This window comes from Hemiscyllium ocellatum, chromosome 20, assembly GCF_020745735.1.
Source record: "Hemiscyllium ocellatum isolate sHemOce1 chromosome 20, sHemOce1.pat.X.cur, whole genome shotgun sequence".
Lineage (NCBI taxonomy): Eukaryota > Metazoa > Chordata > Chondrichthyes > Orectolobiformes > Hemiscylliidae > Hemiscyllium > Hemiscyllium ocellatum.
In genome coordinates this window covers 27,435,040-27,456,232 of record NC_083420.1, presented here as the reverse complement: position 1 = coordinate 27,456,232, position 21,193 = coordinate 27,435,040, and positions in this window count along the sequence as shown.

Genomic DNA, 21,193 nt, shown 5'->3' with positions numbered 1-21,193 from the left:
TGATTATCAGAACACAAGTTCAAGCTTACAAATAGATCTGTCAGAATTTGAAATAGAAGAACAATAATTTTAAGTACCTTTTTAACAGAGCATCCTTTCCCCTTTAGAAGAAGGTGCATAAAGATATTGCTCCGAAGTTTGTGATATTGTTAGAGCATTCTAACATGAACAGATCCTTGTACAGCTTTAAATTTAATCTGTATTTCTATATTACCGGAGTTAAGGAGGGAAGGGTTTTTTCAGTTTTGAGTTCGGAGAGTGGTGTGGGATGTCTGAAACTATGTTTATATGCACTTAAGTGAGGTTTTTAAAACATTCTTGAGGTGAATATTTCAATTTTTCTTGGAAGAGTGGAATAGAAAAAAGGGCTGTTGAGTAGCAACAAAGAAATTGAAGACACAGGTAGATAGAAACTGAAACCAGATCTTTTAAAAAGATGGAATAATCCAGAAAGTTTATTTCAATAAATGTGCAGTTTTCTTTCAGATAGAAAAGTAGGTCAATCAAGAATTAAACACAAAAAGAGCAGCAGTGCAGTTTAGCTCACTTCAAAACAGGGCTGGAGAAAAAAAGGCCTGAAAACCTTAAAGTCATTTAGATAAAGCTCCAGAAGAGAGTGCTGTGGAAGAGGACATTAAGTAATCCATGATAAAGAAACAAGCTTGTTTAAGAGTCATTAGTGACATTAACTAAAGATGATAATATCAAGTAAATGCTGGCGTTTGCCAGAAACAAACCGAGTTCAACTGAAGAAGAAACTTTAAAGTGTAAACAGGGTGACATTTGACAAGGCTGGAGTATCTGAAAGATTATTGTTCACGATAAAAAGGTTGAATCTTTATTTCTAATATTTGTAATAAGACTGTTTCAACTAGTTCTTATATAGTATAACATAGTTATCAATTATTTCTCTTTTTGTCTGTAATGAACTTTGATATTCTTTTGAAAAGAGTATATATTTCTTAAAGGTATATTGGCAGCCCTTGTTTATATGTTCATTAATTGACCATGATAGCCACTAAACTGCAAAACTAAAACTTATGGTTAATCAAGCCAGGATTCATTCTGGGATCTGATTTGCTCAGTATTACCATCGGCTGAGGTGGTAACGATATTTATTCATAAAGTAAAAGAATATCTGCCCCTCTCTTAGCAAGGCAACTTTTTGATGAAAACCTGCATGTTAAAACAATAACTGTAGTGGTGGCCTGTTATAGTTGACTAAGAAAGCCAGAGTTGCTGCTACAAGAGCATTTTTGCCCAGATGATGCAATCCAGAACTATGGATAGTTGGTAATGGCTCGAATTTCCTTTCATCACATGGCTGACCAAGAATCTCCTTTGCTTTTCCAGTCTACCATTGACACGTGTTTGAAGGATTTGGAAGTTGATATTTGTTTGGTTATGTTATGAACACATTTTCCTTGACCATTAAGTGCTGGGGTGCAAATCACAGTCACCGCCCATTTTAATTCCTTTTCCCACTCCCTTTCCAACATTACCATCCTTGGCCTCCGCCATTGCCACAATGAACCAAAGTACAAACTGGAGGAAAATCACCTCATCTTTTGCCTGGGCCGCCTACAGCCTGGAGGACTCAACATTGAGTTCTCCAATTTCAAATAACCTCCCTTCCTATCTCCCAACTCCCTTCCCAGCCCCTCCCCCTCCCTTCCACTCCTCCCTGCCACCAACCAGATTCATTCCTCCCATTGACCAAGCAGGTCATACCCTTTACCTGTCTTCATCTATCCCCATTCCACTACCTTGCCCTTGCCACTCCTTTTATCTGCAGTTCCCCCTATACTGACCCCCAGTCCTGAAGAAGGATCACACCTGAAACATTGACTTCTTCACCTCCTGATGCTGCCTGGTTTGCTGTGTTCTTCCAGCCTCCTGCCTATTTCTGGTTCAGAGGCACAGACACCACCATTATGCCACAAAATCATCAAACTATTAATATAGCTTTTAGCAAACAAATAAAATATTCCAAATGCTATAAGAAGAAGATTAGTGAACAAGTAAAAGGCGAAGAAAATCTTTATGACTGGTGTGAAATTATCTCCACTAACAGTGATCTGAAGCCAATCACTTCTGTGCACAAATATGTACTTGTCAGCATTTGCGGGAACAAGAGGGAACACGATTTCAAATGTTTTGGATTTTAATGAGACTTTTTGATCCGTCAATGTTACTGTAGAGCTTGCAGAATGAAAACTGCAATACAAGATAAGGTAAAAGACAATGAATTATGTAAATTGGTGTATTTTCATGATAGGTTAAAATGAGTGCGCACAACATTTCAAATGACAGGGAAATCATTCAACTGGACATGCTCAGTCAGCTATATAATGAGAACCAATAAGTCAAATGCAAATTTAAAGAGGGAATCGTGACTTTAGGGCATTTGTTTCTGTGACATATTTCTGTCATGTTATTCTGCTAGTCTTATTCTGTTCACTGAAATTATGCCATCAACTGTTGATAAAAGTTAAAGGAAAAACTTCACACTTAAAGAAAATACATATGTTTATATAACACTTCTTACAACCCCAGAACATCCCAAAACATTTGTAATCAATGAAGTATTTCAGATTTATTATCATTGTTGTGGCATTGGAAATATAGTAACCAATTTACACATAGCAAAAACCCACAAACAGCAATGAATTTGCAAACAGGTAATATGTTATTGTGACATTGATGGGGAGTCAAATGCTGACAAAGACATCAGAGAAAAACCCCTGGTCTTCTCCAACATAATGTCATGTGATCTTTTACTTCCACTTGAAAGGACAGACATGACCTCTGTTCAACACTGCATCTGGAAGAGAGCCGCTCTGACAATGTATCACTCAGATTAGAAAGTGTGCCATGGATTTTTTTTCTCAAATATCTTTTTTCTTCTCACCTTATCGTACAATAGGCTGAATAATAATAGTGTAAAGAGCAGAGATGGATGTTGCCTATGTTTTGGGCACATCAACCAGTTTATAGAGTCATAATATTTTACCCAAGTCTCTTGTCAATGAGGTGCACAGAGAGACACAGAATTCGGTTTGTGGTTCAATTCTATTTTATTAACAAAATACTCCTTATTAAAAATACAATGTGAGCATTCCCCAAATTCCCACGATATTTATGCTCTTTCTAGAACTATCCTTCTGAGAAAGGATAATACCCAGAACAACCCATTTATTTGAGCTGGGTTGTTGAAATCACCTTCCTTTCCGATATATAGCCGGTTTCTCTTCAACAAAGGTGGGACTTACAGATCAGGGTGGATCTTCTCCTATGTCTTCTTGGGTTGCTGCATGACCTTCTACCACATGTCTTGTTATAAGGCTTTCCTGTGAATCTTCACTGAGTCTTCACTGCATTCTGGTGTGTTCTTATCCTTCCTCACACCAGACTTTTCAGAATGTTCTGTGAACTATGGCAAATGGGTCTTGAGCTAGGTTCAAATCCGTCCAATGGGTAATTGCCACCACCCTTCATTATAGCCCTGCCAAGAGGCGTAAAGTGCATATATATTTAGACAGTCAAGATGCCAGAACATCTGATCGACTGAGTCTCCAATACACAACCCTAAGGCTGTTTGTAACTGGTCCCCCTTGAACCTTTGCAAACTCTTTGATCCTGATTTCAACTGTCCTTTGTATTTGATAGCTGTTGGCTTCTTTTTAATTCTGTTTGGCCATTTTTCTGTCAGTCCTGATTTCCTAGACTGTGAATCAATTTAAAATGTTTTGGACCCTTGGTGACTTGATCACATGGGGAAGAGCATCTAAAAACTTATCTCGAACGTGGGTGTCCTCCATTTCTGTTTTTCAGCGGCAGCAGCAACTCAAAGGGTGGGAGCTTGGACCAGGGGCCTGCCGGGAGCAGTGAGTCACTGATTTGAACAATTAAAAACTTACCTCGAGTGCAGGAGTCCTCCATTTCTGTTTTTCAGTGGCAGCAGCAACTCGAAGGGGAGGAGCTTGCACCAGGGGCTGCCAGGAGCAGTGAGTCAATGATTTGAACCTTTAAAAAGTTACCTCAAGCGCGGGAGTCCTCCATTTCTGTTTTTCAGCTGCAGCAGCAACTCAAGTGTGGGAGCTTGGACCAGGGGCCTGCCAGGAGCGGTGAGTCACTGATTTGAACCTTTAAAAACTTACCTCGAGCGCAGGAGTCCTACATTTCTGTTTTTCAGTGGCAGCAGCAACTCAAAGGGCGGGAACATGGACCAGGGGCCTGCTGAGAGTGTTGAATCACTGATTTGAACTTTTATATTTGAAATCAGAGAGCAGAGGTTTCTGGGAAAGGAGGGACTTCTTTTTATTTCCATCCAACTATATAAGACAGTGTTTTCTAAACCTGAGAACCTAACTTTGTAGGGCTTCCCACCCAACTTATAGACCAGTGAGCCTAGGAAAGGTTACTCAACCACAATAGGGAGACTTAAACATGGATGACGATGGGATAGTGGAGGGGGACCAGCTGAGAATAGTTCACAGGTCGGCGCAACATCGAGGGTCTGTTTTGTGCTGTATTGTTCTATGTTCTATGTTCTAAAGTATGTTCAGGGAAGGAGTTGTCTTGACTGGTCCAGAAATGAATCCAATAGGAAAGAGTCATTGTTAGATCTACTTCTAGAAATCAGATAGAACATGTATTTCAAATGTCGTGAGGAAAGTATAGTGGTGCATTCACTAGGCTAGTAATTCAGAGGCCCAGAAAAATGCTCTGAAGGCACAGGTTCAAAAGCAACCACAGTAGTTGGTGAATTTCAAATTCAACTAATCAAAAATTTGTAATTGAAAGCCAGTCTCAGTAATGGGGATGATGAAACAATCATTGAGTATGGTGAAAACCATCTGGTTCACTGATGTCCCTTAGAGAAGTGTTGTGAAGGTGTGGGTGTACTGTACCTTTAAGAGAGTTAAAAGATAGCAGAACTACCTGACAGCACCAAGTATTCTAAATAAGATATAATGTAGCATGTGGTCCAACAGCTAGGGTAGCTTGTTGCCTGGAGACAAAAACAAATTTGAATTAGGCCTATCAGTTTAAATTATACCCAAAAATACCAAACTCCAATCAAATTTGAATTTAGCATATTGACAATATTAAAAGCCAATGACACAACCCAATGCTTTGGGTGTATAAGACTGGGACAATTGAACAGCTGAAGGAGAGCTGCCAAAAGGCCAACAGGTGTAGGCTGCCAGTCAAAATTCTCTGCTAGGTATCTGTCTAGAGAAGGAGTTTGCACAGAGAAAAAGCATGAGCATCCACCTACAGAGCAAATCTACTGAGGAAGATCTAAAAAGAAGACTTGACTGCTGGCTTGTTTTGAAATTTGAATTTTTGGTAAATCTTAATTGGGGGGTTTTATTGGACTAGTATTATAGAAGGGGAAGTAAAAGATAGATTAGAGAAAGGATTTGTAAATAGTTGCTAGTTAATTATTCTCTGTTATACTTTAAGAAATTAAAGTTGTTAATTTTTACTTTAAATAGTTCTTGGCCTCTCAAATCTTCACAGATTACTGCACAGGATAAATCTTTTCTGTATTGCTGGTTTAAATTAAGCAGGAGGGTTTATCCTGTGTAATAACAGTTTGGGTGCTCATCCAGGATTTGAACGATTTAGGGGGCTTGGTCCATGATTTGAACAGTCTGGGTCTTAGATTTGTGATTTGAACTGGTTTAGACAGATTTGAATATATTTAGAGGTATGAAAAATCCCAGCAGATTTAAACACTTGCAGATTAGTGTCCTAGATCTTTAAATAAAATGTAGGTGAGGTGATTTGTTTAATTTCAGTGACTTGTGATTAATTAAATTAGAAGTGAGAGAAATGGCTCTTAAATTTGTTAAAGAGGTTTTGGGGTTTGAAGACAATTTTCAACTTTGCCAAGAAAATTTAGAAGGAAAGAAAAAGACATACTTTTAGAATTAGCAAATAAGTTAGATTTGGGTTTAACCAAGGACAAAAGTAAAGCTGAAATTGTAAGGGAATTACTCAAACACTTAGGTGTATCAGAAAAACAGACAAGTGCAGAAGAGGTAGAAAATTTTAAATTACAATTGAGGAAAATTAATTTAGAAGCTAAACAAAGGGAGAGTGAAAAAGAGAGGAGAGCGTGAAAGGGGAAAAAGAGAGAGAAGGTTCTTAGCTGAGAAGGAGAGAGAGAATTTGAACTTGAGAAGTTGTGACTTAGTCAGTAAAGTTAACAGGATGGAGATTAAAAGACAAGGTAGTGATATGTACAAATATGTCAAAACGCTGCCACATTTTGATGAGAAAGATGTTGAAGTCTTCATTTCATTTGAAAAATTGGCTAGGCAGATGAAGTGGTCAAGGATTTATGGGTAATGCTAGTTCAGGCTAAACTGGTAGGCAGAGCCAGTGAGGTATTTGCTGTGCTGTCAGATGAGGAGTCCAGAGATTATGAAGAGGTTAAACAGACTATTTTAAGTGCTTATGATTTGGTACCTGAAGCATCTATACAGCATTTCAGAAACACAAAGAAGGAACCAGGTCAGACTTATGTTGCGTTCGAAAGAATTAAACAGTCATTTTGATGGATGGGTACAAGCCTTAAGGATAGAAAAGATCTATGATGCTCTAAGAGAAATTATTCTGCTGGAAGAGTTCAAAAACTCACTTTGAGATTGTAGGAATTCACGTGGAGGAACAGAAATTTCAGGATGTAAGAAGGGCAGCAGAATTAGCAGATGAATACATATTGGTGCATAAGACATGCCTCTGGCCAGAATTTCATCTTGTGAGGGAAAGAAGTTGGGAAAAGGGGAGATCCTACACTATGAAACCAACAGTAGAGAACACTGGTAAGAGTTTACCACAGGATAGAAAAGAAACCCAAGAGGGTGGATAGGAGGTGAAAGGCCTGAGAAGTTTTCACTATAATGGAGTGGGACACAGAAAATTCGTGCTAGTGGTTTCAGAAGGGCACTGGGAAAAGGTGTTTTCACTGCCAGTAAGTGGGACATGTAAAGTCAGAGCTGGCTGTTAAAGAAAGGCACTGTGGGAAAGATGTGATAAAAGAAGCTAATTCAGTGGCATTAGTAAAGGTAGTGAGGCACCCCAAGAAGAGCCAAGGAGCTGCAGGAGAGTGCACAGCCTAGGCAGGGGCTGGGTATGGAGTTAGTACCTGATCTCTACAAAGAATTCACCTCCGTGGGTTAAGTTTACCCAGAAAGAACAGGGGGAGAAGGACAAGAAATTATAATTTTGAAAGATGCAGGATCTAACCAGTTGCTGATAATAAGGGATGAGTGAATATGCACTCTTTCTGATCTGTTATCCAAGAGTGTGGTAATTTGTGGGATAGATGGACAGAAATTTAGCGTTCCCCTATGTAAGGTCAGGTTGGAGTGCCAACTCAAGACTGGGGAAGTTACAGTGAGAGTGATTGAGCGTCAATTCCAGGAATTCAGTTTGTTCTTGGGAATGATTTGGCAGGATCCAAGGTGGGAGTGACATGCCTTGTTGTGGAGAAGCCCAAGGAAGACCAAGAAACTGAGGAATTAAAAAGAAATATCCTAGTATTTTCCCCAGACTGTGTGGTAACCAGATCCCACCATCATAAGTCACAGCATGAAGCAAAAAGTAAAAGAGATGATAGAGTTGAGATTCAGTTAGTGGACACTCTGTTTGATGTAATGGTGCAGGGAAAAACCTGAACAGGCAGAGGGTCAGACAGATGTGTTTAGTCCTGAAAGGCTAAGAGACCTGCAACAGCAAAACAAGATGATCAAACATATATATTGGATGTGTACTCTGAAAAAGAGGCAGAGAATATTCTGGAGGGTTATTATTTGAAAGATAGAATCCAAAGAAGGAAATAGTGACCACAGCAAGTTAGAGCGGAGGTGAAATGAACAGAAGTGCAAAAGATTGTGTTGCCAGTAGTATACAGACACTAGGTGTTATGGGTAGCACATAAATTACCTGGAGAAGGTCACCTACAGGTACGAAAGACTCAGGCTAAGGTACAAAAACATTTTTATTGGCCTGGAATGCACAAGGATGTGATTAACTTTCGCCATACCTGCCATACAAGCCAAATGGTAGGTAAGCCACAGTTAATAAAACCAGTGCATTTATTGCCAATTCTGCAATTGAAGAACCCTTCATGTGAGTTATAACTGATTGTGTAGGTCCCCTTCCAAGAACTAAAAGTGGGAACCAATACTTGTTACTCATAATGGATGAGTCTACCAGATTCCCAGAGGCAATTCCATTACGGAGCATCAAAGCAAAAAGGGTAATAGAGGAGTTAGTAGCATTCTTCACATGGTATGGGCTACACAGAGTGATTCAGTCAGACCAAGGGTCAGATTTTACTGCTAGACTGTTGAGGTTATGGATAGCTTAGGTATACAGCACTTTAAATCCAGGGCATATCATCCTGAATCCCAGGGAGCTTTAGAAAAATGTCATCAGACCTTGAAGACCATGTTGAGAGCATACTGTCAGGATTACCAGAATGACTGGGATAAAAGTATCCCATTCATATTGCTTGCCATTAGAATGCCCCAAATGAATCTACTCAGTTCATGCCCTTCAAGTTAATATTCAAGCATGAAGTGAGAGGTCCTTTGAAATTAAAGAAAAATTGACAGGACCAAAGTCTGAGATTCCTCACTTACATTATATATCAGAGGTGAGGGACAGATTAAATTGAGTAGGTGAGTGTGCTAAACAGCACCAAAAGGGGGCATAGTATAGAATGAAGTCGGTGGCAGATAAAAGGTCAGGAGAGTCAGACGTTTTCCTGAGGGGATGCTGTGTTAGCACAGTTACCAGTGATAGGAGATCCCTTCAAAGCAAGGTTTAGTGGTCGCTATCAAATTAAGAAAAAGTTGAGTCAGGTGAACTATCTCGTAAAGGTGCCAGGTTGAAAAAAAAACTATTGATATGTCATGTGAACATATTGAAACTGTATTATACAAGAGAGAAAGAATTGGAGAAACAGGTGTTATTTACTGCCCCACAGAGTGAGGAATGAAATCCAGATGTGGATTTTGATGTGCCTCAAAATAGATTTAAAAAATGAAGAAGTCCTTGAGGAGCAGGATAGGTTAGTAAGTTATCTATCTCAGGAGCATAGAACACAGTTGAAAGATTTGTTACTGCAGTATGAGGACATATGTAAGAATCAGATGGGGAGGACTAATGCTAATGTACATGAAGTAGACGTAGGGAATACTGCTCTGATAAAACAAAACCCCTATCAGCTTAAGGCCTTTCAAAGCCAGACAAGTCCAAATGGAGGTGGTGGCCAAGCTCAATGAGGACATCACTGAAGTAAGCCAGAATGAGTGGAGTTCGCCAATTGTCTTAGTTCCCAAACTGGACGGGATTCAACGATTTTGCGTGAATTACCGGAAGGTCAACACCATTACAAAATTGAATTCATATCCATTCCTATCGAGAAAGCCGGACAAGTCAGTTTCATCACCAAGTTGGACTCAATGCATGATTACCAGCAAATACCTTTATCAGAGTCAGCAAAAGAAATTTGTGTTTGTAACCCCAAATGGGCTATACCAATTTAAAGTGATGCCTTTTGGAATGAAGAACGCACCTGCCATATCCCAAAGACTCATGATCAGAGTTGTGACTGGGTTAACAAACTGCGTAGTCTATTTGGATGATGTAGTGATCTTTAAGTCCTTGAAAGATCACATGGTACAGTTTGCAGAGCTCTTTGAATGACTAAGAAAAGCAAAACTGGTGCTAAACTTAAAACTGAACTTGCGAAAGCAGAGGTGACGTTCTTGGGACATAACATCGTCTATGGAAGGTTGACTCCACGAATGCAAAGACGAAGGCCATCAAGAAATTTCCACGACCAACCTCAAAGAAAGAGGTGCTTCGATTCTTTGGACTTAGCGAATTCCATTGGAAGTGTAGTGGCACTGTTAACCGATTTGCTGAAGAAGAACACTAAGTTTCAGTGGACAGAACAATGCCAGGAGGCGTTTGACCATTTGAAATCAATATTAACCACCAAAGCTGTTTTAACTTAACCAAACATTTCAAAACTTATCAAGTTGCCATTGATGCAAGTAATATACGAGTTGAAGCTGCACTCCTACAGGAAGGGATTCACCTGCCAGTTGGCTACTTTTTAAAGAAGATCAATATCCACCAAAGGAAATACTCCACGATCAAAAAAGAACTATTGAGTTTGGTACTGACCTTACAACATTGTTCGTGACATACACATTAAAATGTGTCAGAGACGGTTGTGTACATGGATCACAATCCACTTACATTCTTAGAATGCTTTAATGACAGGAATATAGACTATTTCATTGGAGGCTTACGTTACTGGCTTTTCATTGAAAAATCGTACATGTTGCGGATCGTAAAAATGTAATCGCAGATGTGTTTTCGCGGATTTAACTGATTAAGTTTAGATGAGATTTGTTTTTACTTAATGTTACATATGGCATTTTTTATATATATTATGTATATGGGAAGAAGTTAACGTGAACTTAGATTAAAGTTATTGGTATGTTTGGGTAATGTGTTTGAAGAAGAGAAAAAAATGAAGACATCTTTTCATTATGAAGGTCCATTTTTTTTCTTAAGGGGGGACGTGTTATGAAGATGTGGGTGTCCTGTACCTTTAAGAGAGTTAAAAGATAGCAGGAGTACCTGACAGCACCAAGTGTTCTGAATAAGACAAAATCTAACATGTGGTCCAACAGCTAGGGTAGCTGGTTGCCTGGAGACAAAAACAAATTTGAATTAGGCCAATCACTTTAAATTATACCCAAAAAAAAACAAACTTCAATCAAGTTTGAATTTAGCATATTGACAATAATAAAAGCTAATGACACAATCCATTGCTTTGGGTGTATAAGACTGGAAAAAAATTGAACAGTTGGGGGAGAACTGCCAAAAGACCAACAGATATAGGCTGCTCGTCAAAACACTGATAGGTATCTGTCAAGAGAAGGTGTTTGCACAGAGAAAAAGCATCAACCCCGACCTAGAGAGCAAGTCTATAGAGGAAGATATAAAAAGATTTAGCACTGGGGGTTTTATCGGACTAGTATTGTAGAAGGGAAAGTAAAAGATAGGTTAGAGAAAGGAGTTGCAAATAGTTGTTAGCTAACCATTCTCCATAATACTTTAAGAAATAAAGTTGTTAATTTTTACTTTAAACAGTCCTTGGCCTCTAGAATTTTCACAGATTACTGCATGGGATAAATCTTTTCTGTGTTGCTGGTTTAAATTAAGCAGGAGGGTTTAACCCCATGATGCAACAGAAGGAAATATGTCATCCTTACCCATTCTGTTCTACATAGGACTTAAGATTCATTGTACCATGTTGACTCTTATTTAAATGGCATTAGTTCAAAGGAGATTAGGGATAGGCAATAAAATCTAATCTTGCCAGTGACTCTTACATCCCATGAAAGGACAGATGGGGTACTGTGATCATAAGATCACAAGATTTAACTTAGTTATGCTAAAAGACCAAAGCAATTCAGAGTAAATATAATTAATTTGGAGAGCACCAATTTCCAAAGAGTGAGAACAGATCTAGCCCAGGCAATGGCATGCAAAATATAAATTTTAAAAAAAGAACAAAACTATCTTTCAATAGGTGATAGTTCAGGTACATGTGAGGCATAAAACCATAAGACATAGGAGTGGAAGTAAGGCCAATCGGCCCATCGAGTCCACTCCGCCATTCAATCATGGCTGATGGGCATTTCAACTCCACTTACCAGCGTTCTCCCCATAGCCCTGCCATGTGGGGGAACTGGCCAGACCTCCCAGTTGTCAAAGAAAATGAAGAGTAAGATGAAGGAGAAAAAAGGTGCATAGAAAGAATGTCGGGCTAACAACACACCTACATAACAGGCTGAATATAGTAAGATTAGAGGGAAAGTAGAAAAAAGGTACAGCAGCAAGGAAGGATTATAAGAAGTGACCAGCATGTAACACAAAAGGGAATGCAAAACTTTGCTATAGTCATATAAATAGTAAAAAGGTGGGAAAGTGAAATCTAGCCAACCAGAAGGACATTTACCCTTGAAGTTAGAGGATATGATTTTTAAAAATACTGTTGTGCATCAGCCTTTACCAAGTAAAAATATGTTGGGAGAAAGTGAGGACTGCAGATGCTGGAGATCAGAGTCGGAAAGTATGGTGTTGAAAAAGCATAGCAGGTCAGGCAGCGTGAGAAGAACAGGAGAATCGACATTTTGAGCATAAGCTCTTCATCAGGAATGGGGTGAGGGGGTGGGGTGAGAGATAAATAGCAGGGTGGGGATGGGGCCTGGGGGAAGGTGATAGGTAGATGGAGGTGGGGAGGGTTATGGTGATAGGTCGGAGGGGAGGATGAAGCGGATAGGTGGGAAGGAAGATGGACAGGTAGGACAGTTCAAAAGGTTGGTGCTGAGTTGGAGGGTTGGATCTGGAATGAGGTGTGGCAAGGGGAGATGCAGAAACAGGTGAAATCAATGTTGATGCCATGTGGTTGAAGGGTCCCAATACGGAATTCCTTCAGGTGTCGGGGGACTTGGATTTGGTGGTGGAGGAGGCCCAGTACTTGTATGTCCTTGGTGGAGTGTGAGGGAGAGTTGACATGATTGGCCATAGGGCAGTGGAGTGTTTGGTGAGGGTGTCCCAGAGATGTTCCCTGAAATGTTCCACGGGTTGGCATCCTATCTCCCCAATGTGAATGAGACCATATCAAGAGCAACGGACACAGTAGATGAGGTGTTTGCCTGTGAAGGAAAATCTCTACCAGATGACGAAGTCTCTTTTGGGGCCTTGAAAGGAGATGAGGGGGGGAGGTTTGGGCATAGATTTTACACCTCTTATGGTGGGTTGGAAAGGCGCCGGGAGTCGAGGATGGATTGGTGAGGAGGTGTGGATCTAATGAGGAAGTCACAGAGGGAATGGTCTCTGCTGAATGCTGATAAGGGTGGGGAGGGAAATATATCTCTGGTGGTGGGATGTGATTGTAGGTGGCAGAAATGGTGAAGGATAATGCACTGTATCTGGAGATTAGTGGGGTTGTAGCTAAGGACCAGGGGTTGCGGTTGGAGGGATGAGGTTCAAGGGCAGAGGTGCAGGAAGTGGAGGAGATGCACTGGAGGGCATTGTTGACCACATGGGAAATTGTGGTCTTTGAAATAGAAGGCCATCTGGGATGTCCTGGAGTAGAATCGTTCCTCCTGGGAGCAGATACGGCAGGGATGGAGGATTTAGGAGTAAAGGATTGCATTTTTATAGCAGGAGGGTGGGAGGAGGTGTAGTCAGCTAACTGTCGGACCTGGTGGGTTTGAAGTTGATGCCTGTGTTGAGTTGATCACTGGAGATGGAGAGGAGAGGTCCAGGAAGGGGAGGGAAGTGTCTGCGATGGTCCAGGTGAACTTGAGGTCAGGGTGGAAGGTGTTTGTGAAGTTGATGAACTGTCCAACCTCCTCACGGGAGGACACAAGGTGGCACTGATACAGTCATCAATGTAGCAGAGGAAAAGATAGGGAATGGAGCCAGTGTAAGATGGAAGATGGACTGTTCCATGTATCTGATGAAGAAGCAGACACAGCTGGAGCCCATGCGAGTGCCTATGACTACCCTTTTGGTCTGAAGGAAGTGGCAGGATTCAAAAGAGTTGTTGTTGAGGGTGAGGACCAGTTCCGCAAATCAAATGTGTGTTGGTGAAGTGGTACTGGTTGGGTCATCAGGAGAGGAAAAACCGAGTGCTTGGAGGCCTTGGCCTCCATCACAAATGGATAGCCATCATGACTGGGGGCTTTGGGGGCCAGGGAAACAAAAGTCATGGAGGAGGTTGAGGGCATGGGTGGTATCCCAGATGTATGTGGGAAATTCGTGGACCAAGGGTAACATAACAATGGGGCTACCTAAGTTACAAAAATATACAGAGGTCAAAAATATTAAATAATTAATTAGCTTTGGTGCTTATCAGGAAAATAGAACAGGTACGCATGACATTGAATGATAAGGGGTGTGGTGATAACTGAACCTAAATTTAAAGAAACAGTGATGCATTGAAAAAAGCACAGCAAGGGTTAATTTAGAGTAGCAGGTAGATCACATTTTTCAACAAAGATCAATGCTAGAACAGCCATATTTCACAGTCTAAGTTAACAATTTGATCTCTGAAGTCAAACTTACAATTTCTAAACATGTAGATGACACCAAATTTGAGATACTGAATCAATACGAAGGAAAATTGATCTAGGATCAAAAGATAGAATTCATATGGGTGGAGGTGAGAAATAAAAAGGGAAGGAAGGTGCTCATAGAATAATCTATAGGCCCATGAACAGTCCAATGCAGTGGGACGGTGAGTTAATCAGGAGATAAGAAGGGCATATAATAAAGGTAGGATAAAACAATGGGTGACTTTAATCTTCATGTTGATTTGGGTAGTCAGATTGGCAGAGATAGAATGATGCAGAATTCATACCATACGTTTTGAAGTTTCCTACACCAAAGTGTTGTTGATTCAACCAAGGATCAGTCTACTTTGAATCTGATGATGTGCAATGAAGCAGGTTTAATAAATGATCGTAGACTAAAAACAATCCCCTAGGAAACAGTGACCATAATGTGTTAGAATTTAGATTCATGTTGAGAGAGGAAATTGGTCAGATATAACTGAGGAAATCTTAATTCTAAGCAAACCAGGGCAGTCCTAGCTGGAGTTGACTGTGACAGAAGATTAGCAGGAAATACAGTTGAGGTAGTAATGGCAGATGATTAAGAAAATAGTTCATGACTCACAGCAAAGATATATTGCAGGGAAGAAAGCATTCTGGGAAGTAGATAAACCAACCATGGCTAACCAAAGCAGTCAAGGATAGTATCAAATTGAAGGAAAAAACATACGATGCAGCAAAGATTAGTGGTAAGCAAGAGGATTGGAAAGTTTATCAAAACCAAAGAAAGATGAACAAAAAACTGATAAGAGAAAGAAAATAAATTTTGGGAGTGAACTTGTAATAATACCAAGATGAACAGCAAGAGATTCTTTAAATATATGTAAAGGCCAAAGTGAACATAGTCACCTTAATGAATGAGGCTGGAGAAATAGTAATTGGAAACAAGGAAATGGCAAAGGAGTTAAATAAATTCTTTGTATTTCTTGCACAGCAGAACACACTAGTAGCATTTCAAAATTACTAAATAATGAAGGACAAAATGAGGAAAGGAAATAAATACAACCACTACACCTAGAGAAAAGGTGTGAGGGAAATGAACGCATCTGAAGACCAATAAGTCCCCTGGACCTTCTGGGTTAAATATTGCCAAGAAAACCTCCAGCTGATATCATATACCACCCTCCTTTGGCTGATGAATCAGTACTACTCCATGTTGAATAACGCTTGGAGGAAGAACTGAGAGTGGCAAGGGTGCAAAATGTACTCTGGGTGTGGAATTACAACGTCCACCACCAAAAGTGGTTCAGCAGCATTACTACCTTTCAAGGACGTAATTACCAGGCTGGGTCTGCAGCAGGTAGCAAGGGAAACAACACGCCAACTAAAAGGGAATGACATACCTGAACTCATCCTCACCAATCTGCAAGTTGCAGATGCATCTATGACAGTATCAATAACAGTAACCATCACACAGTGCTCATGGAAACAAAGTCCTGCCTTCACATTGAGAATATCCTCTGTTGTGTGGCACTGTCACCATGTTAAATGGGACAGACTACAAACAGTTGTAGCAACAGATCAAGACTGAGTATCTAAGAGGTGCTGTGGGGCATCGACAGCAGCAGAATTGCACTCCAACACAATGTGAAATCCAATGGCCCAGCATATCCCCCACTTAACCATTTCCATCAAGATAGAAGATCAACCCTACTCAATGGAGAGTGCAGGAGGGCATGTCAGGAGCAGCACGAGGCAAACCTAAAAATGAGATATCAATCTCCTGAAGCCTCCAAAAAGGATTATTTGCATGCCAACCAGCGTAAGCAGCAAGTGATAGACAGAGCTAAATGACACCCAACAGTTGATTCACAACAAAAGGATTAGATTTAAACTCTGCAGTCCTCCCAAATCCAGTCATAAACGATAGTGGATGATGACACAACTCACTGGAGGAGGATGCTCCACAAATATCCCCATCCTCAACGATGGAAAAGCCCAACACATCAATGCATTCTCAGCAATCTTCAGCTAGAGGTTCCAGGTGAGTGATCCGTCTCGGCATACTCCAGTGATGCTCAACATTACAGACACCAGTCTTCAGCCATATTGATTCATTGCACATGAAATCAAGAAATGGTTGGATACTGCAAAGACTATGGGCTCCTGACAACATTCCCGCAATAGTAGTGAAGAATTGTGATCCCAAAGTTTCCACTCCCCTGGCCAAGTTATAAACCTGCATCTACCCGACAAAATGAAAAATTGCCTGGGTATGTCCTGTGCATAGAAAGCAGGACAAATCCAACTCAGCCAATTTCTGCTCCATTAGCCTACTTTCAATCACTAGTAAAGTAATAGAAGATGTCATCAACAATGCTATCAGGGAAGATTCAACTTGGCAGTGACCCAGTAGGTCTGCCCAGGACCTAGGCAAAGTGGGGTGCCCACCCTCACCTCACTTTCTAAACTATTTAAAATAGCCTTTTCCAGCAGCTTTGGTAATTTTGCATCAACTTTAGCAGTTTGATGCATTTTAAAATCATCAAAGGCTAAGGATCACAAAGTTCGCAACAGGCAGGGACCCCTCCCACCCCCACAGCAACAGAGACATCTGCGGCCGCCCCGGGGACTTACCTGCAGAGGTGAGCCTGATCTCGAAGTTTGTTAAGCTCTGAGAGAAGATCGATGCGTCCATTGAAGAGACCCAGTGCAGGTAGGAGTTGATCTCGGTCATGCTGCAGAAGCATGTCCGAGAGATTGAAAAACTCAGACAGCATGTTGGAGGGGCAAAGCAAGGTGCCATTGCCTCTGAGACTGCTGCTCTGCAGGACAGGTCCGGGCTCTAGAGTGCTAGGTCCGGGCCTTAGAGGAACATATCAACGATTCTAAAATCGAGGTCGTCAGAAAAATATTCGGTTGCTGGGCCTTCCCAAATGGGAGAAGGAAGGCCAGCTTGTTGATTTTTTGAAGCAATGGCTCCCACAGCTGTTGAAATTGGAGTCGGAGCGGGGCCAGGTGTGGGCTGAGCAAGCCCACTGGATTGCTGTGAGCAGGCCCGGGTCGGACCAGCGACCCCGCCCGGTCCTAATTCGACTTCGGCATTACAGGGAAAAACAAATGCTGCTGGAGGCCTCCAGAGTTTTGGGGAAGGTTCCCCATGCCATGGTATATAAGAGTTCCAAAATAATGTTGTTCCAGGACTTCTCTCCAGTTGTGGTTCACAAGAGGAAGGCATTCGATGAGGTAAAAAAGTGTCTGAGGGATTTAAATATTCAATATTCTATGTGATACCCAGCAACGCTGCTCTTCAGTCATGGAGGATCTGTGTATAATTTCGGATCACCGGAAAAAGTAAACGAATTCTTGGATGTTCTCAAATAGACTGCGGGACATGAACTATATGGATTATGACTTTATTTTGCCTCCTTCTGTTTTTGCTCCTCGTCTTTCCTTCCTTCTCTTTTCCATTCTTATTTATAACTCGCTCGGTTTATTCGATTATTGGGGGATGTTTCTGAGTTGTTTTTTGTTCCTTAATATTTGTTGGTTTGTAATTTTATATATTTTATCTTATGTTGCTGTTTTGTTAAGAGTGCCGAGGTAATAGTATGGAGGGGGTGGATTGGTCGCACACTTTTAACTCCTGTATTATAAGATATTGGCTTTTGTTTATTCTACTTTGTAATGTCTGGGCCAAGGGCATGGCTCCAGCTGGGAGATGTTATGGTGGGATTATTGGAAGGTAGGAGTGCTCCCTGTGGACAAGGGGGAAAGTCTCCTTTTAATTAGGTCTTTGGTTTGTTTTAGGGAGTAGTTCTAAGTTGTTTTGATTTAGTTGTTTTAAAGGGTGTTGTTACACTTGAATTGTTTATAGTTTCTACTCAATGTCTTTTGGGTGGGGTTTTACCTCCTGGGGGGTCTCAGACTTGTTTGAATGATCATGGCTAGTCATTAGTTTAAATGGTGCACCTGGAATGTCAAGGGGAGCCACTCGCCAATTATTAGGAAAAAGATATTATCAAGTCTTAAAAAAAAGTATTGATGTAGCCCTTCTACAGTAGACACATCTACTTAATAAGAAGCATTTGAAGTTGCAACAGGGTGGATTTGGCCAGGTGTTCTTTTCAACTTTCAGCTCAAAAAGTAGGGGTGTAGCCATTTTTTTTGTAACTATATTTATTAGCAATTTTTCTTTACTTTACAAACATGCAAAATTATTGAAAAATACCATCAATAACGAATACAACTATAATAAAAAGAAGAAAAACACAAATTACAATACAACTACTGTCTACTAACTATTAACCTACCCTATAATACAAAACAAACCTTAACACTGTGCAAAGCAGCACCAAAAAAAGAAAGAAAAGCAAAAAAAAACAAAAAAACCCCACAAAATACAGAACAGCTATGCTCAGCGCAAAGCTCCCAAACAAAGGAATGGAAGCATTGTATACATACCTATATTAACTCAGGAGACCCCCCCTAGGGCCCAGGGCTTGACAAGTCTAACCATCCTGGTTAAACAAATGCCCTAGTTAAGAAACTGACAAATCTACATTCAAATAACTCAAGTAGGACTGCCATGTCTTATAAAAAGGGTCTGTTGTGTGGTGCACCATGTTTGTAAAAAAAGTCCAAGGGAATGTGCTCCATAAGTAATTTCTGCCATCCCAGCAAGCCCGGCATGTTCTCAGACATCCAATTCATCAGAATATTCTTCCGTGCACAGTATGCAAGAATATTAAATAGTTTCTTCCCATGCCCGTCTAAAGATGGTAAACTCAGTAGACCCAAGAGGAGAGATATCAGGTCTACTTTGACTTCAGTCCTCAATACCCTCCCTATCTCTCCCGCCACAGTGCTCCAATAAACACGGAGCCTGTGGCATGTCCAGCAGCAATGAGTAAGAGTACCTGCACTTGTTTTGCATTTGGGCACACTGAAGATGCCCCTTTTTTAAACTTCGCCAGATGGTCTGGTGCCAGGTGAGCCCTATGCAAAACTTATAACTGCGTAGCAATGTCCTATTACACATTCAGATCTTTCGAGTATTCTCCCATATGTTCTCCCATGTTTCAGAAGAGATCTCCACTGCTAGCTCTTGCTCCCAGACCTCACATAACCAGTTAATATCCTGCCAAGCCTTGACACCCAGCAGGCAATAGAGGGCACTAACCGAAAGGGTGCTTGTGGAACGTAGCAACAACCTTTCTGTATCGGGCTTATATGGCTTAGTGAGAAGCGTATTCTTCCTCTGGATGAAATTCCTAATCTGAAAAAAACGGAAAAGATCTCTGCTGGGTAACCTGTATTTGCAGCTCAGTTGCTCAAAAGACATTATAACCTCCCCCTCAAACAAGTCTGCCAAACTAGAAACTCCTCTCACTGCCCATAGTTTGAACCTTGAGTTTATCATCCCTGGTCGGAACCCTGGCATGCCAACTATAGGTTTAAGTGGCTAAGTCTTGGATAAACAACCCTGACTCTGACGCATCACCCTCCATGCCTTGACTGTACTAACGAAATTGGGGTTCCGGCAGTGGTCCATAACTGTCCTCATCTTATCCATGAACAGGTTAATAAGAGGGCACTTTGCTTGGGAGGCCTCAATATCCAGCCATCTTGAGTTTGGATCGTTACCTATCCAAAGGATAGCAGGGAACTCAATTGATATCTTCTGATGTCTGGGAAATCAACTCCTCCCCTCCTTGAGGCAACTGCAATTTAGTAAGTTTGATGAAGGGCTGCCCTACATGCCAGACAAAGGAACCAAACCACCCCATAAGCTTCAGCAGCGTTAACCTGGGAAACATTACAAGGTACATACGCATGGGATAAAGCAAACGAGGAAGAACATTCATCTTAATGAGAGATATTCGGTCCAGCCATGAAATTGGAAGAGCCTTCCATCACTGGAGATCTCGCCTCATATTGTCGAGCGAGTAAAGTTAGTCCGAAATAACAGATCAAGCTTGGGAGTAATAAAAATGCCTAGGTATTGGAATCCTGCCCATGACCACTTAAAAGGGAACTTAGGGCCACCTTCAACTTCTGGCACATCCCATAGGCATAACCTCTGATTTTGCAAGTTAATCTTATATCCTGAAATAGCCCCAAGTACATCGGGTTCGATAAAAACAGAAGGACATCATCCGCATACAATGTAATCTTGTGTGCCCTCGATCCCACTTCCGGAACAGTTATGTGGACGTTCTGACGAATGGCCTCTGCCAGCAGTTCTATCACCAATGTAAACAACAACAGTGAGAGGGGGCAGCCTTGTCGACTACCCCGACCAATCCTAAAATTCCCAGATTTCACCCTGTTGGTGATATAAAACCTCCACCCACCTCGCAAAGATTCCACCCAACCCAAACTATTCTTAGACATAAAAAAGATACGGCCATTCCATCCGGTCAAATGCTTTATCTGCATCTAAGGAAATCACCAACTTCTGAATCGAGGTTGCTGACAAACTTGGACCATATTCAGCAACCTTCTAATATTATTAGAGGACCTACGGCCCCTTATAAAGCCTGTCTGGTCCTCTTTAATAATATGGGGCAATACCCTTTCCAATCTCAGCACCAGGATCTTGAACAGAATCTTGAAATCTGAATTTAATAGAGAGAGGGGCCGATATGAGGCACAATCCTCAGAAACCTTCCCCTTCTTAAGAATTAAAGAAGTATTAGCTTCTCTCAAAGATGGTGGTAGGCATTCATGCAAATAGGAGTGATTGTATATCTCCAACATCGGCCCTGACAGAAACTCTATAAACTCCTTATAAAACTCACCCATCAGGGCCAGGTGCTTTCCCACTCTGAAGTCTTTTTGCTCTACTCGCACTACCAAGAATCTTACCATTAGCCCAGTATTCTGTATCCTTGTTACTCCTTCCAAAGTGAATCACTTCACACTTTTCTGCATTAAACTCTATTTGCTACCTCTCAGCCCAGCTCTGCGGTTTATCTATGTCCCTCTGTAACTTGCAACAGTCTTCCACACTGTCCACA